The sequence below is a fragment of the Hemitrygon akajei genome, chromosome 14 (genome assembly GCF_048418815.1).
Source record: "Hemitrygon akajei chromosome 14, sHemAka1.3, whole genome shotgun sequence".
NCBI classification, from domain to species: Eukaryota; Metazoa; Chordata; class Chondrichthyes; order Myliobatiformes; family Dasyatidae; genus Hemitrygon; species Hemitrygon akajei.
This window is the reverse complement of record NC_133137.1, coordinates 96,465,222-96,484,917: the sequence shown is the minus strand read 5'-3', so window position 1 is coordinate 96,484,917 and position 19,696 is coordinate 96,465,222.

The window sequence follows — 19,696 nt, the reverse complement described above, 5'->3', positions numbered from 1 at the left end:
CAACAAACCAAAAACTAAAGCTACAAGACCTACACAAAACCACATAGTTACATATAGCTATAGTTAACACATAGTTACAACAGTGCAGACGATACCATAATTGATAAAAAAAACTGACATTGGGCACAGTAAAAATAGTCCAAAGATGTTAAAAGACTATAAGTTTGAAAGAAACCACCACACAGTTTCCACAAGTCCTCAGGGTCCCGATAGACTTGTCATCCCATGCAGGCAGCAGAAGGGAATACCCCCACTATGGACTTCCACAGCACCAGACTCAGCCTCACAGACACAGCACACAGTGAAAGCGCCCTGACCACAGCGGACTCCGAGTCCGTCGAACCTCTGAGCCTCCAACCATCCCCTCCGGCGCAGCCTCTCTGAACACCATCCTCTGCCGAGCCACCTGCAACGCGACCCTGGGGACTGGGGGCCTGCTCTTCTCAGCAGAGACCCGGACCTCACAGCAGCAGCAGCAACGAAGAGGGCCTTCCTGGAGATTTGCAGATGTTCCTCTGTGCTCCCCATGTCTGTTTTTCATCAGATTAGAATTGTGCATGGCACCCCGCTTAACAAATAACAGATATCAGCTCTGGAGTGGCCACTGCAAACTGCGTCGCGCCACCATCACAGTCCCTCCGCATCTCAGAATCCTGGATCTTCTCCCTGTTTTGAAAATAGTCCATACATTTATTTTTACTACCAAAGTGAATTTACCAACATTGTATTTCATTTGCCACTTTCTTGCCCATTCTCCTAATCAGTCTAGGTCCTTCTGAATCCTACCTGTTTCCTAAACACTACCAGTCCCTCCACCAATCTTCTGCAAACTTGGCAAACAAAGCCATCTATTCCAGCATCTAAATCATTTATATACAGCATCTAAAGAAGTGGTCCCAACACCTACCCTCCAGAACACAACTAGTCACTAGCAGCCATCCAGAATAGGATCCTTTTATTCCCACTCACTGGCTCTTACCGATCAGCCAGTGCTCTAACAATGTTAGTAATTTTCCTGTAATACCATGGGCTCTTAACTTGGTACGCAGCCTCATGTGTGGCACCTTGTCAAAGGCCTTCTGAAAGTCCAAATATACAACATCCACAGCATTCCCTTTATCTATCCCACATGTAATCTCCTCAAAGAATTCCAACAGGTTCATCAGGTAGGATTTTCCCTGAAGGTAATCAGGCTGACTTTGTACTACCTTGACCTTTGTCACCCAGTACTCCATCACCTCATCCTTAAAAAATTTTTCAAGTATGTTGAAAATAAAAGCAAAAAGAGAGTGGATATAGGAAAGCTAGAAAATGAGGCAGGAGAAATAATAACGGGGGACAAGGAGACGGCTGATGAACTAAATGAGTATATTGCATCAGTTTTCACTGTGGAAGACATGGGCAGCATGCCTGACGTTGTAGCGTGTGAAGGAAGAGAAGTGGGTGTCGTTACTATTACAATGGAAAAGGTGCTCAAATAGCAATTATGTACATAATTCACCCGGACCAGATGAACTGCATCCTAGACTTCTGAAAGATGTAGTATTAGAGATTGTGGTGACATTAGAAATGATCCTTCAAAAATCATTGGACTCTGGTGTGGTGCCACAGGACTGGAAAATTGCAAATGTCACTCCACTCTTTAGGAAAGGAGAAAGACAGCAGAAAGGAAGTTATAGAGCAATTATCCTGACCTCAGCAGTTGGGAAGATGTTAGAGTCAATTATTAAGGATGAGGTGATGGAGTACTTAGTGGTAGTGTCCAAAGCTTCAATGTCCATTTGGAAGTCAGATGGCAGAGGGGAAGAATCTGTTCCGGAATGCTGAGTGTGTACCTTCAGGCTTCTGTACCTCCTACCTGATGGTAACAGTGAGAAAAGGACATGCCCTGGGTGCTGGAAGTCCTTAATAATAGACGCTGCCATTCTCAGACACCGCTCCCTAAAGATGTTCTGGGTACTTTGTAGGCTGGTGCCCAAGATGGAGCTGACTAGATTTACAACCCCCTGCAGCTTCTTTCAGTTCTGTGCAGTAGCCCCTCCAATACCAGACAGTGATGCAACTCGTAATCACTGGTTCTAAGTGTTCTTTTACCTTAAGCTCCCTAATCACCTCTGGTTCATTACATCACACCCAATCCAGTACAGCTGAACCCCTAGTAGGCTCAACGACAAACTGCTCTAAAAACCTATCTCTTAAGCATTCAAGAAACTCGCTCTCTTGAGATCAATTACCAACCTGATTTTCCCAATCGAACTGCAGGTTAAAATCTCCCATGACTACCATAATATTGCCCTATTGACTCACCTTTTCTATTTCCTGTTGTAATTTGTGGTCCACCATCCAGCCACTGTTGGGAGGCCGGTATATATCTACCATTAATGTCCTTTTACCCTTGCAGTTTCTTAACTCAACCCACAAGGATTCAACATCTTCAACATCTATGTCGCATCTTTCATCTGATTTGATGCCATTCTTTAAAAGTAGAGCCACACCACCCCCCTTGCCTACCTTCCTATCCCTCTGATGTAGCGATTAATCTTGGACATTCAGCACCCTACCAGGGGTGCAGTGCCAATTTTTTAGGTGCTGGAACTGTAAGGAGGGGTGATTGATAAGTTTGTGGCCTAAGGTAGAAGGCCTATGGTTATACAGCTCTCGTAACATGCAGGTGCAGTTCAACTCTTTGAGTGATTATGCAGAAAGTTTGAAGTTAATAACTTTTGTGGTATTTCTGTTTCAGATAATTGAAAATTGCTAGGTTTTCTAAAATTGACTCCTTCCACCTTAGGCCACAAACCGCAAACTTATTAATCACCCCTCATATGTCACATCCAATTTGTGTACCTGCTCATTTCATGTACTGGACAACTTCCTTGCCCCATTCATGTAATGAGCAGGTACACAAATATCGCATATATATATATAGGGCTTTTTATAATGTCAAGCACTAAACCAAGATGAAAGAAATATATGAATTCCAGAGCTCCACAGAAATATAGTGATAGTTAAGACATTAACAAGATTATAGCCTATCACTACATTTCAGTGTATAACTGGTACAATAAAACATCTGAACAGGGATATAAGCCTGACTTTTGGAACTGCATTTGGACCCAGTTAGAAAATTTGAACTAGAAGAAGGCGAAACACAGCTTTTTATCACTTTTACTATAATCAGTCTCTTGTACGTTATTCTTGTTACACTCCTCAGCTTGTTTACGAAAGAAAGAAGTTAACATTGTTTGCTTAGAAGCCATAGGGTTGTTAGTGAGAAAAATTTGCTTTTGTATTAGTGAGTAATCCACGGACCACCACAGATGTAGCCTCACTAATACGAACGACTGTGTCAGAGCAGACAGCAGGGCCCACGGTTCGTAAGCAGGTAGAAAGCTAACAGAAATAAAGCAAATAAGCTTTTTACACTTTTAGCCACCTAAATTGGAACCAAGTAATCAAATAAGAAAAAAGAACGTCTAATGAACTATTGCTAAAGACACGAATATTGCTGAATATTAGTATCAAAAGCAGTAAGTTGGCAACTCCGCCTCGTACCGTTTCTCTCACAGAAATTGTTAGACGGGAAGTTTACCTGTGAGTGTCGATACTCACAAAATCCTCACACATCAAGTATTACATGGTTAGACCAATACAGATCTTGTTTAGTCTTTAAATATATATAAAAAGTTAAAGAAGCTTGAATCTTTACAGAAATTATTATTGTATCTATACGAATAAAAAATATCGTATTTTGGAAGTGATGAATGTTAACAGGGAGGAGAGCAACCATTAGGGAGGTTTGGAAATGCGTTTCATCTCGTTCATTGCCTCACTAAACTACCCTTTTTCCTATCAACACAAAGAGAAAAAGAGCCTCTTTCCAATCAACTACAGTTGGTGGAGCTAGGGCAAGGGGTTGATCCGGTATTAACGATAGTTGAACTGACGTAAAACTAGCTTATAGTTTAGAAATGTTTTTTTACATTTAGCTTGTAAAAAAAAACTACATTCACTTTATCCAGGTGTAGAAGAGGATTTTGGATAATTACCTTGAATATTTCATCAAAATCAGGCCGAAGATAAGCAAGCAATGAATTTTTCTTTCATTATTTTCGACTTTTACCTTAGGTTTCGATGTTCATTCCTTGCTTAATATAGCTCCTACCTGGAATCCAATAGTATCCATTGGAAAGAGCGAAAAAATGCTCACACTTGTGTACAATCATCCCTCGGCTGGAGAGAGACTGAGGATCTGAGAAATGGCGGGAGGCTAAAGCAGGGTTTGCTGGGAAAACAACAGGTCGAGCGAAGACGAATTTCACAGTTACCTAAATAAAAAAACAGTCAAAGCTCCAAAATTTCATCAAAAATGATCAAATATCCTATCCTAATATTAGTGGTATTTTCCCCACCAGCCACCAACCTCTCTCCCCAACCCCACTTCGGTAAAGTTCCCCCTATTTAGTATGCGGCTGCTGTTAAATTCCCCACATGTTTATTTTGCCATTTTATTACAGAGGTGCCAGAGTGATGCTCTGGTGAGCTCTGGCAGCACTGCACCCCTGCTCCCAACCACAACCATCCTTTAGCCACGATTCACTGATGGCCACAACACCATACCTGTCAATCCGTAATATTGCACAAGATCATCAGCCTTATTTCTTATAGTACACACATTTAGATACAACACATTAAGTACCATATTTGCTGTCCTTTCTGATTCTGCATCCCTATTGATTTGATACTCAGTCTGTTGGCTGCAACTAAGTTCCATCACTTGCCTGCCCTTCCTGACAGTCTGACTGCACGCTATCTTTACTTTTTTACCATCTGCCCTATTAGTAAAGGCATTAAAAGTTATAGGGAGAAGCAGAAGAAAGTAGTTGAGAGGGAAAATAAATTAGAAATGATGAAATGAGGGAACATGCTAAATGGGCCGAATGGCCTAATTCTGCTCCTATGTCTTATAGTTTTAATACTTGGTCAACGCAGAGCCTAGACTGAAACACAAGGAGGTATCAGGAGCTCCACATGTTCTGCTGACTCAACCTTCCACACTGTACATGTGTGCAAAGCTGCATGTAGATGACATGTGGTTACATTTTCTGTATTGATTTACACTAATTGAAAAGTAGTTTTGCTTCATGAGTTCCTATCATTCAGAGATTTCAGCTGCGCATGGATTTACCATAAGACATAGGAGCAGAATTAGGCCATCTGGCCCATCAAGTCCGCTCCACCATTCAATCATAGCTGATCCTTTTTTCCTATCTCCTCCTCAATCCCATTTCCCGGCCTTCTCCCCACAACATTTGATGCCATGTGCAATGTAGAACCTATCAATCTCTGCCTTAAATAAACCAAATGACCTGGCCTCCACAGCTGTACATGGCAACAAATTCCACAAATTCATCATGCTTGACAAATGAAATTTCTTGGCATCTTTGTTTTGAAAGGGCACCCCTCTATCCTGAGGCTGTGCCCTCTTGTCCTAGACTCTTCCACCATGGGAAACATCCTTCCCGCATCTACTCTGTCTAGGCCATTTACTGGGTCTCTTCGATCTACTCAGGGAAACTGGTCTGGTTGGGATTGCATTCACTACTTGACTTGAGGAAGGTTTCACTTCTTGACTTTATTCCATGGAACTGTTTGCAATTTGTTCCACGGCCTCTATTTGATCGATCTGTGGAATACACTCAGAAACACGGTGACATCATACTGATCTCGAGATTCCTCAATGATACAGCTTTCACTTACAATCTTATCTGAAATGGCCGAGTGAGGGACATGCCCTGCTGTGGGGAAACCTGTGGTGGTCGACCACACTTCTGTTTCTCATCATCCACTGGGTCTCATGGATGCAGAGCTGATCTGCCAGATCTGTTCTCAGTCCATCCTCTCAATCAGGATTGTACTGCATAACACAACATGGGTTGTCCTTTGTGTGAAGACAGGACTTTGCCTCTACAAGAACTGTGTGATGGCCACTCCTACTAACACTGCCATGGATGCACGTATCTGCCATTCGGTAGGGTGGTGAGGACAAAGTCACACAGAGTTCTCCTGATGTTGGAGTTGTCACCACCTGCGATGGACACCAGTGGCAACTGTTTCCTTTAGGTCTCAGCTCAGTCATTGGTGGTGTTTCTGGTCTGTTGTTGATAATGAACATTGAAGCCCCCTCCCAGAGTACATTCCATTCCCTCTTAGTGTTTCTTTTGCCTTTTACAACATCGACAAACTTTGAGGGAGGAGAATAGTACCTCATCAGGAGAAAATTTCCTTGTCCATGTTTGACCTGATGCCTTGCGATTTCATGGAGCCAGGAGTCAATGTTTGGGACTCCCAGCCCTGTTCCCTGTCACCGGTAAACTAGCAGGATTAGCCCATGTTCCTACAGATATGACCTGGGAAGGCACACAAATGCATCAACAAAATTTCATCAACAACACAGAGGAACAATGGGAAATAAACTCTGATCTAGCCAGATACCAATCTGCAAAAAGCAACAATTGTAATCTAACTGATAAGATCGTGTTCAGGGAAGGAACAAAGTGTTATCACCATTGCACAGGAAAATGTTATGTAAATCAGTGATTGCTGCATTTCCAGTGTAAATGAAGTATCAGCTGCAATAATCCTTTTAACTCAGGAGTTGCTTTTCATCTGAATTTACTGTATATTTCCTATTCAAAACATTGGTCTATTAAAGATGTTAACTCGAACCTGTGAAAATGAGATACAAGCCCAAAAGACCATAAGACAAAGGAAGAGAATTAAGCCACTTGAACCATTAAGTTTGCTCCACCATTCCATCATGTCTGATATATTATCCCCCTCAACCTCTTTCTCCATCCTTTTTCCTGTAACCTTTAACACTCTTACTGATCAAGAACCTATCAAATTGGTTTTAAATATGCCCAATATCTTCTTCATTCCCTTATATGGTGAGATGGTGATAATTCCAGTGGGAGACTTTCTCCATGAGAAAGAGAGGAAGGAGACAAGAGAACCAACAGGGAACTGCTGAAAGGACTTAATCCCTTCTTCTTCAGAGCATTTATTGGTATGAATTTCTCTGTGCTCTGCACTTGAAGGCCATCGATGAAGACAGATCGATGAAGAAAAATCATTGGACCCTGGCATGGTGCCAGAGGACTGGAAAATTGCAAATGTCACTCCACTCTTTAGGAAAGGAGGAAGGCAACAGGAAGGAAATTATAGACCAGTTAGCCTGACCACAGTGGTTGGCAAGATGTTAAGTTAATTGTTAAGAATGAGGTCATGGAATACTTGGTGACATAGGACAAGATGGTAGAAAGTCAGCATGGTTTCCTTCAGGGAAAATCCTGCCAGGCGAAGCTGTTGGAATTCTTTGAGGAGATTATCAGTAGATAAAGGGGATGCAGTGGATGTTATATATTTAGACTTTAGAACATAGTACATAGAATAGTACAGCACAGTACAGGCCCTTTGGCCCACAATGTTGTGCCAACCCTTAAACCCTGCCTCCCATATACCTGTCTAGTAATCTCTAAAATTTCACTAGTGTATCTGCCTCCACCACTGACTCAGGCAGTGCATTCCACACACCAACCACTCTCTGAGTAAAACACCTTCCTCTAATATCCCCTTTGAACTTCCCACCCCTTAACTTAAAGCCATGTCCTCTTGTACTGAGCAGTGATGCCCTGGGGAAAAGGCGCTGGCTGTCCACTCTATCTATTCCTCTTAATATCTTGTATACCTCTATCATGTCTCCTCTCATCCTCCTTCTCTCCAAAGAGTAAAGCCCTAGCTCCCTTAATCTCTGATCATAATGCATACTCTCTAAACTAGGCAGCATCCTGGTAACTCTCCTCTGCACCCTTTCCAATGCTTCCACATCCTTCCTATAGTGAGGCGACCAGAACTGGACACAGTACTCCAAGTGTGGCCTAAAAAGAGTTTTATAGAGCTGCATCATTACCTCGCGACTCTTAAATTCTATCCCTGAACTTATGAAGCCCAACACACCATAAGCTTTCTGAACTACCCTATCTACCTTTCTGGGATCTTTCAAAGCAACTTTCAGGGATCTGTGGACATGTACCCCCAGATCCCTCTACTCCTCCACACTACCAAGCATCCTGCCATTTACTTTGTACTCTGCCTTGGAGTTTGTCCTTCCGAAGTGTACCACCTCACACTTCTCCAAGTTGAACTTCATCTGCCACTTCTCAGCCCACTTCTGCATCCTATCAATGTCTCTCTGCAACCTTCGACAATCCTCTACACTATCCACAACACCACCAACCTTTGTGTCATCTGCAAACTTGCCAACCCACCCTTCTACCCCCACATCCAGGTCATTAATAAAAATCACGAAAAGTAGAGGTCCCAGAACTGATCCTTGCTGGGCACCACTAGTCACAACCCTCCAATCCGAATGTGCTCCCTCCACCATGACCCTCTGCTTTCTGCAGGCAAGCCAGTTCTGAATCCACCTGGCTAAACTTCCCTGGATCCCATTCCTTCTGACTTTCTGAATGAGCCTACCATGTGGAACCTTGTCAAATGCCTTACTAAAATCCCTGTAGATCACATCCACTGCACTACCCTCATCTATATGCCTGGTCACCTCCTCAAAGAACTCTATCAGGCTTGTTAGACACGATCTGCCTTCACAAAGCCATGCTGACTGTCCCTGATCAGACTATGATTCTCCAAATGCCCATAGATCCTATTTCTAAGAAACTTTTCCAACAGCTTTTCCACCACAGATGTAAGGCTCACTGGTCTATAATTACCCGGACTATCCCTACTACCTTTTTTAAACAAGGGGACAACATTTGCCTCCCTCCAATCCTCCGGTACCATTCCCATGGAAAATGAGGACATAAAGATCCTAGCCAGAGGCTCAGCAATCTCTTCCCTCTCCTCATGGATCAGCCTGGAGAATATTCCGTCAAGCCCCGGGGACTTATCCATCCCAATATATTTTAACAACTCCAACATCTCCTCTCCCTTAATATCAATATGCTCCAGAACATCAACCACAGTCATATTGTCCTCACCATCGTCAAGTTCCCTCTCATCGGTGAATACCGAAGAGAAGTATTCATTGAGGACCTTGCTCACTTCCACAGCCTCCAGACACATCTTCCCACCTTTATCTCTAATCGGTCCTACCTTCATTCATGTCATCCTTTTGTTCTTCACATAATTGAAGAATGCCTTGGGGTTTTCCTTTGCCCAACTCACCAAGGCTTTCTCATGCCCCCTTCTTGCTCTCCTCAGCCCCTTCTTAAGCTCCTTTCTTGCTACCCTATATTACTCAATAAACCTATCTGATCCTTGCTTCCTAAATGTATGCTGCCTTCTTCCACCTGACTAGATTTTCCACCTCACGTCACCCATGATTCCTTCACCCTACAGTTCTTTATCTTCCTCACCGGGACAAATTTTTCCTTAACATCCTGCAAGAGCTCCTCAAACATCGACCACATGTCCATAGTACATTTCCCTGCAAAAACATCATCCCAATTCACACCCATAAGTTCTAGCCTTATAGCCTCATAATTTGCCCCTCCACAATTAAAAATTTTCCTCTCCTCTTAGATTCTATCCTTTTCCATGATGATGCGAAAGGTAAGGGAGCGGTGGTCACTGTCCCCCAGATGCTCACCCACTGAGAGATCTGTGACCTGACCCGGTTTGTTACCTAATACTAGATCTAGTATGGCATTTCCCCCAGTCGACCTGTCAACATACTATGACAGGAATCCGTCCTGGACACATTTTAAAAACTCTGCCCCGTCTTCAGAAGGCCTTTGATAAGGTACCACTACTTAGCAAGTGAAGAACCCATGGCATGAGACTACTTAGGAAGTTAAGATCCCATGGTATTACAGGAAAGTTACTAAAATTGTTAGAGCAATGGCTGATAGGTAGGAGGTAGTGAGTAGGAATTGAAAGATCCTTTTCTGGTTGGCTGCCAAAGACTAATTGTGTTCCACAGGGGTCGGTGTTGGGACCACTTCTTTTGATGCTGTATATAAATGATTTAGATGATGGAATAGATGGCTTTGTTGCCAAGTTTGCAGATGATAGAACGATTGGTGAAGGAACAAGTAGTGTTGAGGAAACGGGTAGGATGCAGAAGGACCTAGACTGATTAGGAGAATATAACCATATAACAAATACAGCACGAAAACAGGCCATCTCGGCCCTTCTAGTCCATGCCGAATGCTTACTCTCACCTAGTCCCACTGACCTGCACTCAAAGTTGCAAATGAAGTACAAATTTGGAAAATGCATGGTCATGCACTTAGGTAGTAGAATTGAATGTGCGGACTATTTTCAAAACAGGACGAAAATCCAGGAATCTGAGATGCAGAGGGACTTGAGAGTTCTTGTGCAGAACACCCTCAAGGTTCATTTGCAGGTTGAGTTGGTGGTGAGGAAGGCAAATGCGATGTTAGCATTCATTTCAAGAGCTCTATAATACAAGAGCAAGGATGTGATGCTGAGGCTATATAAAACACTGGTGAGGCCTCACCTTAAGTATTGTGAACAGTTTTAAGCTCCTCATTTTAGAAAACATGTGCTGGCATTGGAGAGGATCCAGAGGAGGTTCACAAGGATGATTCCAGGAATGAAAGGGTTATCATGTGAGGAACGTTTGATGGCTCTGGGTCTGTACTCGCTGGAATTCAGAAGGATGAAGGGGGTCTCATTGAAACCTCTCGTTAGCCACATTTGTGCCATTTTTCCATTCATAGTTTTATTTTTTTCTTGGAATATATTTTTCCTGCACTTTCCTTATTTCTTGTAGGAATTTCATCCAATGCTGCTCTACCGTCCCTCCATCTAGCTTACTTTTCCAATCAACTTGGGCCAGTTCATCTCTCGTACCACTGTAATTTCCTTTGTTCCATTGAAATAGTGATTCACCTGATACCAGCTTCTCCTTTTCAAATTTGAAACTGAACTCAATCATATTATGATCACTACTTCCTAGAGGTTCCATTACCTCTAGCTCCCTAATCGCCTCAGGTTCATTACACAGCACCCAATCCAAAACAACCAATTCCTTGGTGGGCGTATGGACAAGCTGCTCCAAAAAGCCATCCTGCAGGCATTCTACAAACTCCCTCTCCTGAGATCCAGTACCTTCCTGACTTTTCCAATCCACTTTCATATTAAAATCCCCCATAATTACCTTGACATTTTCCTTCTGACACGCTTTTTCTATTTCCAGCTGTAAGTTGTAGTCCACATCCCGGCATTGAATACTGCAGTGCAAAAATGAAGAAACATAACTTTATTCAAAGAAAGAGGCTCCAAAGTAGATTGTACACTCATTAACATAATCCCTCTGCAGAAGATGAAAGGTTAGTTGCTTGCTGAGGTGATACAGAAGTTAGAAGAGTACATGAACTCACAGACATTAGAAATATCACCCATACAACCAGAGAGTGAGAGGATCAGTGAGTGAGGACATGGCCGTGCTGACAAAAGTACCAAAGTTCTACAACTGTGGAGAGTCGTAGCTGGGAAGCTTACAACCAGCAGAGAGGATCTGAAGTCACAGCAATTCCTGTAATACAGGATCCCTCTGGCACTGGACTGAATTGTCACCATTGTTTTTGGTGCTCTGGTTTCTGTCCTTTGACTTGAACACATAGCTTCATGACTCAGAGATGAGAATGAAGATCGGCAAAGAAGGTTGTCAGGAATTACAGGGGGATCTTGATCAGCTCAGTAATTGGGACGACCATCATCATATAGCTTTCAATTCATCTCAGTTCACAGTGTTGTACCGTGGATTCTGGTTAATTGGTTCACATCGGGACCAGTACATTTTGGTTGAATTAAGCAGCTGCCCAATTAACCAAAGTTTCAATTAAGTCATTAAAAATGTATAAAAAAGAAAAAGTGCTGTTTAACTGAGTAACAAATGACATTGGCAGTGGCAAGAATTGAACACCAATCCTAGAGCTGCCACTGTAAAACATTACACTATAGGTACTCATCTACACAACTTCTCCTTGTAACTGAAACCCCCAATCCAGGCAACAGCCTGGTAAATCTTTTATACACTCATTCTAGTTTAATAACAACTTTACTGCAACAGGGTTACCAAAACTGAACACAATACACCAAGGACAGCCCCACCCATCTGTTACACTGTATAACCTAACCTAGTCCCAACATATCAATGTAGCTATAAAGAAGGCAAGACAGCGACTATACTTCATTAGGAGTTTGAAGGGATTTGGCATGTTAACAAAACCACTGAAAAACTGCTCTTGATGTACGATGGAGAGCACTCTGACAGGCGGCTTCACTGTCTGGTAGGTATGGCGGGGGGGGGGGGGGGGGGGTGGTTGCTGGGAGCTACTGCTCAGGACCGAAAGAAGCTGGATCGTAAATTTAGTCAGCTCTATCTTGGGTACTAGCCTACAAAGTACCCAGGACATCTTCAAGGAGCAGTATCTCAGAAAGCCAGCATCCGTTATTAAGGACCTCCAGCACTCAGGGCATGCCTTTTCTCACTGTTACCATCAGTAGGAGTTACAGAAGCCTGAAGGCACACACTCAGTGATTCTGGACCAGATTCACCCCCTCTGCCATCCGACTTCTAAAGAGACATTGAATCTGTGAACATGACCTCATTTTAATTTGCATGATTTTTAATCTTTCAACAGATGCATATTGTAATTGATTTACTTATTTATTATTTTTATTATTATTTTTTTTCCTTTTCTTCTATATTATGTATTGGATTGAACTGCTGCTGCTAAGCTAACAAATTTCACAACACATGCTGGTGCTAATAAACCTGATTGTGATTCTGATTCTGAACTGCAACATAACTTCCCAGCTCCTGTACTCATTGCCCTGACTGATGAAGACCAACATGACAAATGCCTTCTTTCCCAATCAGTCTTCCTGTGAAGCTGTTTTTGGCAAAACATGCATTTGCATTCCTTGGTGTCTCTATACTGTAACACTCCACGGTGACCTACATTTACCGTAAAAGTCCTACCCTTGTTTAATCTCCCAAAAAACATTTCACATTTACTTGGATTGACTCCATTGGCTAGTTCACAGCCCACATACCTCAGCTTCAGATCTAAGAAACAACCCTGAACAATTACTCACTTCCTCCTACATTGAAGCCAATTATGAATCCAATCCACTTCCACCCCAATCCCATGCTAGTTAGTTATCCTGATCAGCCTGCCATAAATGACCAGTCAAAGGCCTTGCGAAAGTCTATATAGACATCATCTACTACTTTACCCTCAATAACCTCTTGTTTACCTCCTCAAACTCTCCACAGATTTCTCAAATATGACTTTTCAGACATGTTTAGTTTGAAATTTGAGATTTTGAGTTAGGTAGATTAATTCATATACACTCATTTTATTCGGTTACTACCTAAAGTGTCCGCTGAATGTACGTTTGTGGTCTTCTGGTGCTGTAGCCCATCCACTTCAAGCTTCAACATGTTGTGCATTCAGAAATGCTGTCTGCACACCACTATTGTAACACATGTTTATGTGAGTTACTGTCGCCTTCCTGTCAGTTTGAAACAATCTGGCCATTCTTCTCTGACCTCTCTCATTAACAAGGCATTCATGCCCGGGGGATGTTTTCTTTTTGTGTTTTGCATCATTTTCTCTAAACACTAGAGGCTGTTGTGGGTGAAGATACCAGGAGATAACAGTTTCTGAGACGCGCAAACCAGCCCATCTGGTGCCAACCATCATTCCACAGTCAAAGGCACATAGATCACATTTTTTCCCATTTTAATGTATAGTCTTAACAACAACTGAACCTCTTGACCATGCCTGCATGCTCTTTTCCTTGAGAGAGAGAGAGAGAGAGAGAGATAAATGGTTATTGGGGGTGGGGAAGCATTCACAAAGAGGAGAAGCGGCAATCAACAGGGCACAGATGGAGGAAAAGAGACTTATACCAAGGTCACTCAGGGAGTGAGTCTTTGAGGTTTTGAGGAATGGACGTTGACTGTCATTTCTGCAACATGAGATTTCCTTGTACTGGTTAAAACTTGTATAATAATTTTCAGACCTGTTCCCACAGTCGTTGTGGTCACAGGCAATCTCCTGAACAAGCTTATATTGAAGCTGAAATGGTAAATGCTACACTTGGACTGTACTATAAAGAAATGGGAGATTGTGTTGTTTGATGGGAGAAATAGCAAAATAGAAGATTTTACATGGTGAGGAAACAGTAAATGATGGTGATTGAATGGGTCATGGTGTGCTGATGTAGAAACATAATCAGCAGGTAGAATGAGAATTTATAAAGTCATATAGCAGGTGATCAGTCATTGGAAGGACTTTGGAGAATAAAAGCATGGATGTCTCGCTGATATTTTAGTGTTACACTGAGAACTCACTTAGAGGTCAGTAGTCGTTTTGTCTCCAAATCTAAGACAGAAAATAATTGTCTTGCTAACAGTGCACCAGCATTTTATTAGATAGATTCTTGGAATGAGGGGAATATCCATTGAAGAGAGATGGAGAAAATTGGGCTAAACTTACAGTAACTTCTCAAGAAGTGCATGTGATCTCACTGAGGGTTCCAGGATTCTGAGAGGGACTGAGGGTTGGATAACAAGAGGCTGTTTCCACATTCCAGAGAGTCTAAAACTAGGGTGGGGTCAACATTTTAGAATTTAAAGATCAAGAAATTCCCTTGTGCAGAGGGCTTGGAACGTTTCGAATATTCTACCTGGGAATGACTGGAAAGTGCACTCTGATTATTTTATTGTGCTGACATTTCAGTAAGTAGCACAGTCGGTCTGCAGTGAACATCCACATCCTCTGGATGTGAACCTTCTATACAGTCTACTCTGATTCATTTTTTCATCACATCTACATTGGGACATACAGCAAAATGCGTCATTTGTATTAACAAACAAACTAAGGGTGTACTGGGGGCAGTCCGCAGGTGTCGCGACACATCCTGGTGCTGTGACCACAATGCTTGGCAGAAAAACACAGAACGCAACAAGCAAAGAAAAATCAACAGCAAAATAGCCCCCTTTCTTCCCTCCCACTTACTCAGACACATAGACAGTCCACCAACCCCAGGACTGGGCTCCAGGACTCTTGCCTCAAGTGGACGCGTGGACTCACAGATAATGGGCCTCCAACTACCCCAGTGGGCTCTCAGACATATAGACCGAAGGCTTTGAGCCACAGGCCTCAACTTCTGTACTTCCAATTGATTTTCAAACTTTGATCTTTAGTATTGCCATTGTCAGAACCCTGAATTCCAGCCTCGCCAATGAAGAGACCCTGAACACATCGCCTCAAACTCAGGATTCACCAATGAATTTACCTAAGAGATCAGTAGTTCTCATGACTCCTGTTTGCACAGAAATCTGGTCCAAGGTCCCGCTGACCTGGGAGGTCTTGCTGACCTGGGAGGTCCCACTGACCTGGTGGGCCACCAAGATTCTAGATTGTGTAATGTCATTTCCTGTTCACAAGTGTGAAGGAGAACAAAATGATTGTTACTCTGGATCTGATGAAGCATTTAAAAAAAAACAAAAGATAAAGAATACTATAATAATTTATAAAACACAATTAATATAAATTTGTAAGAAAGCTTACATGGATAGAGTGATTGTATGTCCATAAAGTGACACCCGGCATTTGTACAGAGCCCTGGTGAGACCACACCTGGAGTATTGTGTACAGTTTTGGTCTCCAGGGTTAAGGAAGGACATCCTGGCTGTAGAGGAAGTGCAGCGTAGATTCACGAGGTTAATTCCTGGGATGTCTGGACTGTATTACGCAGAGAGGTTAGAGAGACTGGGCTTGTACACGCTGGAATTAAGGAGATTGAGAGGGGATCTGATTGAAACATATAAGATTATTAAGGGATTGGACAAGATAGAGGCAGGATATATGTTCCAGATGCTGGGAGAGTCCAGTACCAGAGGGCATGGTTTGAGAATAAGGGGTAGATCATTTAGGACAGATTTAAGGAAAAACTTCTTCTCCCAGAGAGTTGTGGGGGTCTGGAATGCACTGCCTCGGAAGGTAGTGGAGGCCAATTCTCTGGATGCTTTCACGAAGGAGCTAGATAGGTATCTTATGGATAGGGGAATCAAGGGATATGGGGACAAGGCAGGAACTGGGTATTGATAGTAGTTGATCAGCCATGATCTCAAAATGGCGGTGCAGGCTCGAAGGGCCGAATGGTCTACTTCTGCACCTATTATCTATTGTCTATTGTCTATAAGTTGACTGATGGGAAATAATAAAGTAGTTGTGCATTTAATATTTAGGAAATTGAGTAATTGAGTACTATTGAGTAATATTTTATATATATTGGATGGCTTTTATCATCTATCCATGTCGCTGGCCTTCAAATGCAGAGCAGAGGCCTAGACTCTGGTCTGAACTCAATTCCTGTCCCTAAAGCTTAACTTGATCCCAAAATCTGCTCTCTGAACCAAACACCATCCCTATGAAATTAACAAACAACTTAGTCTGAGCCACTACCTCGACAAAGACCACAACTCAGTGCCATATTGACCAGAAGAATCTTCATTCTATTCTGCATGTGTCTCCAAAGCCTAATCAAGGGGCTTGTCACTTCATAAAGTTTCCTCAGACATTACCAAAAATAATATTTTGATATCTTAATGCTTGCATCAACAACATTTCCCAGCAACAATGCTTTTCAAGAAAATCCAGTTTTATCACAAGATTTAAAATAACACAGCTCACTCTCATGGAAATTGATTTACACAGTAAAATGTTCTCCAGATATTCTTCTCTCAACAATGAGATCTGTCTCTGGTTTATTAAACTAGTTCAGATACCTTCCAGCTAATCTTTTGCCAATTTTCCTTCAATCCTTTCTGCACGATCCTTCTCTGAAACATTTACAACTTAGCTCTGATAAACTTCCGGTGATTGCACTGGGACACTCTTGATATTGGGAAAAATAAATTTCAGTTCTCCTATTCCCTCCTCCTTTGGATGCACCTCTGGTCATTCACCAACTTTAATCACCCTACTTCACCCTTCTCCATTACCCCACGTCTCACTCCTCTCTCCTGCCTTCTACCCCATTTTCTCTTCAATGTAAAGCTTGTTCCATCTCTATCATGTTCCAGCTCCAATCTATATTTACCCGATATATACACTAGAGTGTGTCCATCTGGAGGTGTGTGACCTGCAGTATTTCCATCATTTTAATTTCACATTTCCAGTAGGATTTTGCTTCTAAATAAGGATCATCCTTGTGATTTTTCTCCAAAGCAAACTCTCCAGGACATTGCTAACATCTTCTTCTTGTCCCCATTATGAATGCCTCAGATTTCAGTGTTGATAAAATCATTGGTGATATCCACAGAACAAACAAAGGAACGTTATTATTGAGGAAGCACAATTGTATGGGAAGAACAGAATTAAGGAAGAGGTGACCACTTTAGTGAGATTATATTATAGCCACAACGCCCCCAAAAAAGTCAATAAGAATTAGAGGAGCAAATCCATAGGGAAATCACAGATAGCTGCAGCAATAGTCGGGTTGTGAGAGTGGGTGATTTTAACTTCCCTAACATTGACTGGCACTGCCATATTGCTAAGGGATCTGATAGGGCAGAGGGTATGACAAGGAAAGTTTTCTAAAGCAATATATAAATGACCCTATCAAATAGGGACTATGTTCATCCTGCTCCAAGGAAATGAGATGGGACAAAGTGTTGATGTATTAGTGGTGGTCCACTTTGTGACCAGTGACCATAATTGTATTCGTTTAAGTGAGTTATGGAGAAACATACGATTAGACTACAAGTTAAATGGTGATTTCGAAAGAACAAGCCCCTTGGATGCTGTGTGAATGAGCTAATTGGATATAAAATTGGCATGGTAGTGTGAGTCAGAGGGTGGTTTCTCAGATTGGACGTCTGTGACCAATGGTGTCGGGGATCTTCTCTGGGTTGCCTGTTGCCTGTCAAAGGTATTAATGATTTGGATGAGAGTGCTGGAGGTATGATTAGTATGTTTGCAGGTAACTTCTTGACAGTAAGGCTACTGTCAGTCCGCATTGGCAGTATCATCTCCAGCTCCATCACACTGATCACCGATACTCCACAGGGCTGTGTGCTGTGCCTGCTGATGTTCACTGCTGACACATGACTGTACCACTAGGTCCAGTTCAAAGTGAATCATCATGTTCACTGATGACACAACAGTGACTCGCCTCACCAATAGCAACAATGGGACACTGTTCAGAGAGGATGTAGAGCGGCTGGCAGAATGGTGCAAGAACAGCTTGAGTCTTAAAATGGACACAACTAAATAGATGATTGTGGACTTTAGGTAGGTGCAGGCTGACCACATCACACTGCAAGTAACAAACTCCTCTATTGAGAGAGTCTGGAGCACCAAGTTTCTGGAAGTTCACAAAACAGATAATCTCACCTCTCCCTCAACAGCATCTCTTTAGTCAAGAAAGAAGAGTGGTGTCTCTGCTTCCTGAGGAGACTGAGATGAGCAAGGCTCCCCCCACTCCATTCTAACTAATTTTTACAGGAAAATCATTGAAACTGTTGAGACAAGCTGCTTCACAGTCTGGTATGGGAATTGCAAGGTTTCTGATCGCAAGACCCAACGAAGAATTGTGAGGGCAGCTGAAGAGATCATCTCTTACAATCTTACCAGATACTCATCAGGAGTGCTGTGTATGCAGGGCCCTTAGCATTGTTAGTGATCCCTCCAGCAAACTCTTTGTCCCCCTACCATCAGGCAGGAGATACCATCACATGAGGAACTGACTGGTCTGAATCAGCTGTGACTGGCTTCGTGGCTCTGGACTCAACTTTCATGAGCTGGTTCTGAATGTTATTTGCTTACTTTTATTGTTTGCACAATTTTTTCTTCACATTGGATGTTTGACAGTTTTCTTCTTTTTAATGGGTTCTGTTGAGTTTTCTTTGTTTTGTGGCTGCCTGTAAGGAGATGAATCTAGAGTTTGCCTGGTTGCCACTGATGGAGTAACAGCTCTCTGCCAGTGCTCCTAACTTACTTACTTTTGTCTCCGACCTTTTGAAATTCTACTGTTAGATGGGTTATTATATTACTATGACTACCAAAGCAGCATTGGAAGCTATTACAGGCTCAATTCAAAAGCTTACTAAGGAGTTTCAGCAGTTCAGAAAAGAAGCATCAGCTCATTCACAAAAAAATCAGCACTGAAATTAAACAAATAGGTACGAAATTAGAAGATATTCAAGCAATTTTAACAGAGCATGATAAGAAGATAGAGGAACATGAAGAGGTTATTACTATACTGGATGAGAGAATGGGTAATTTGCAAAAGATGTATGAAAACCAATCCAAGTCCAATGAAATACTGAGACAGAAGATTATTGCTTTGGAAAGCAGAAGTAGGAGAAACAACTTACAAATCTTGGGACTTAAAGAACAAACAGAAGGAGATAATCCTAAAGAATTCTTTGTAAACTTTTTGATGGAGTTATTCCATGATATTATAAAGTCTCTGTCTTTGATTGACCGTGCTCACAGATCGCCTATCTATGGATTGACTTCAAAATCAAAACCAAGATCGATCATTATATGTTTCTATAAATTTCAAATAAAGGATTGTCTGATTCGTGTTGCCTGTGGAAAAGGTATGATTGACTACCAAG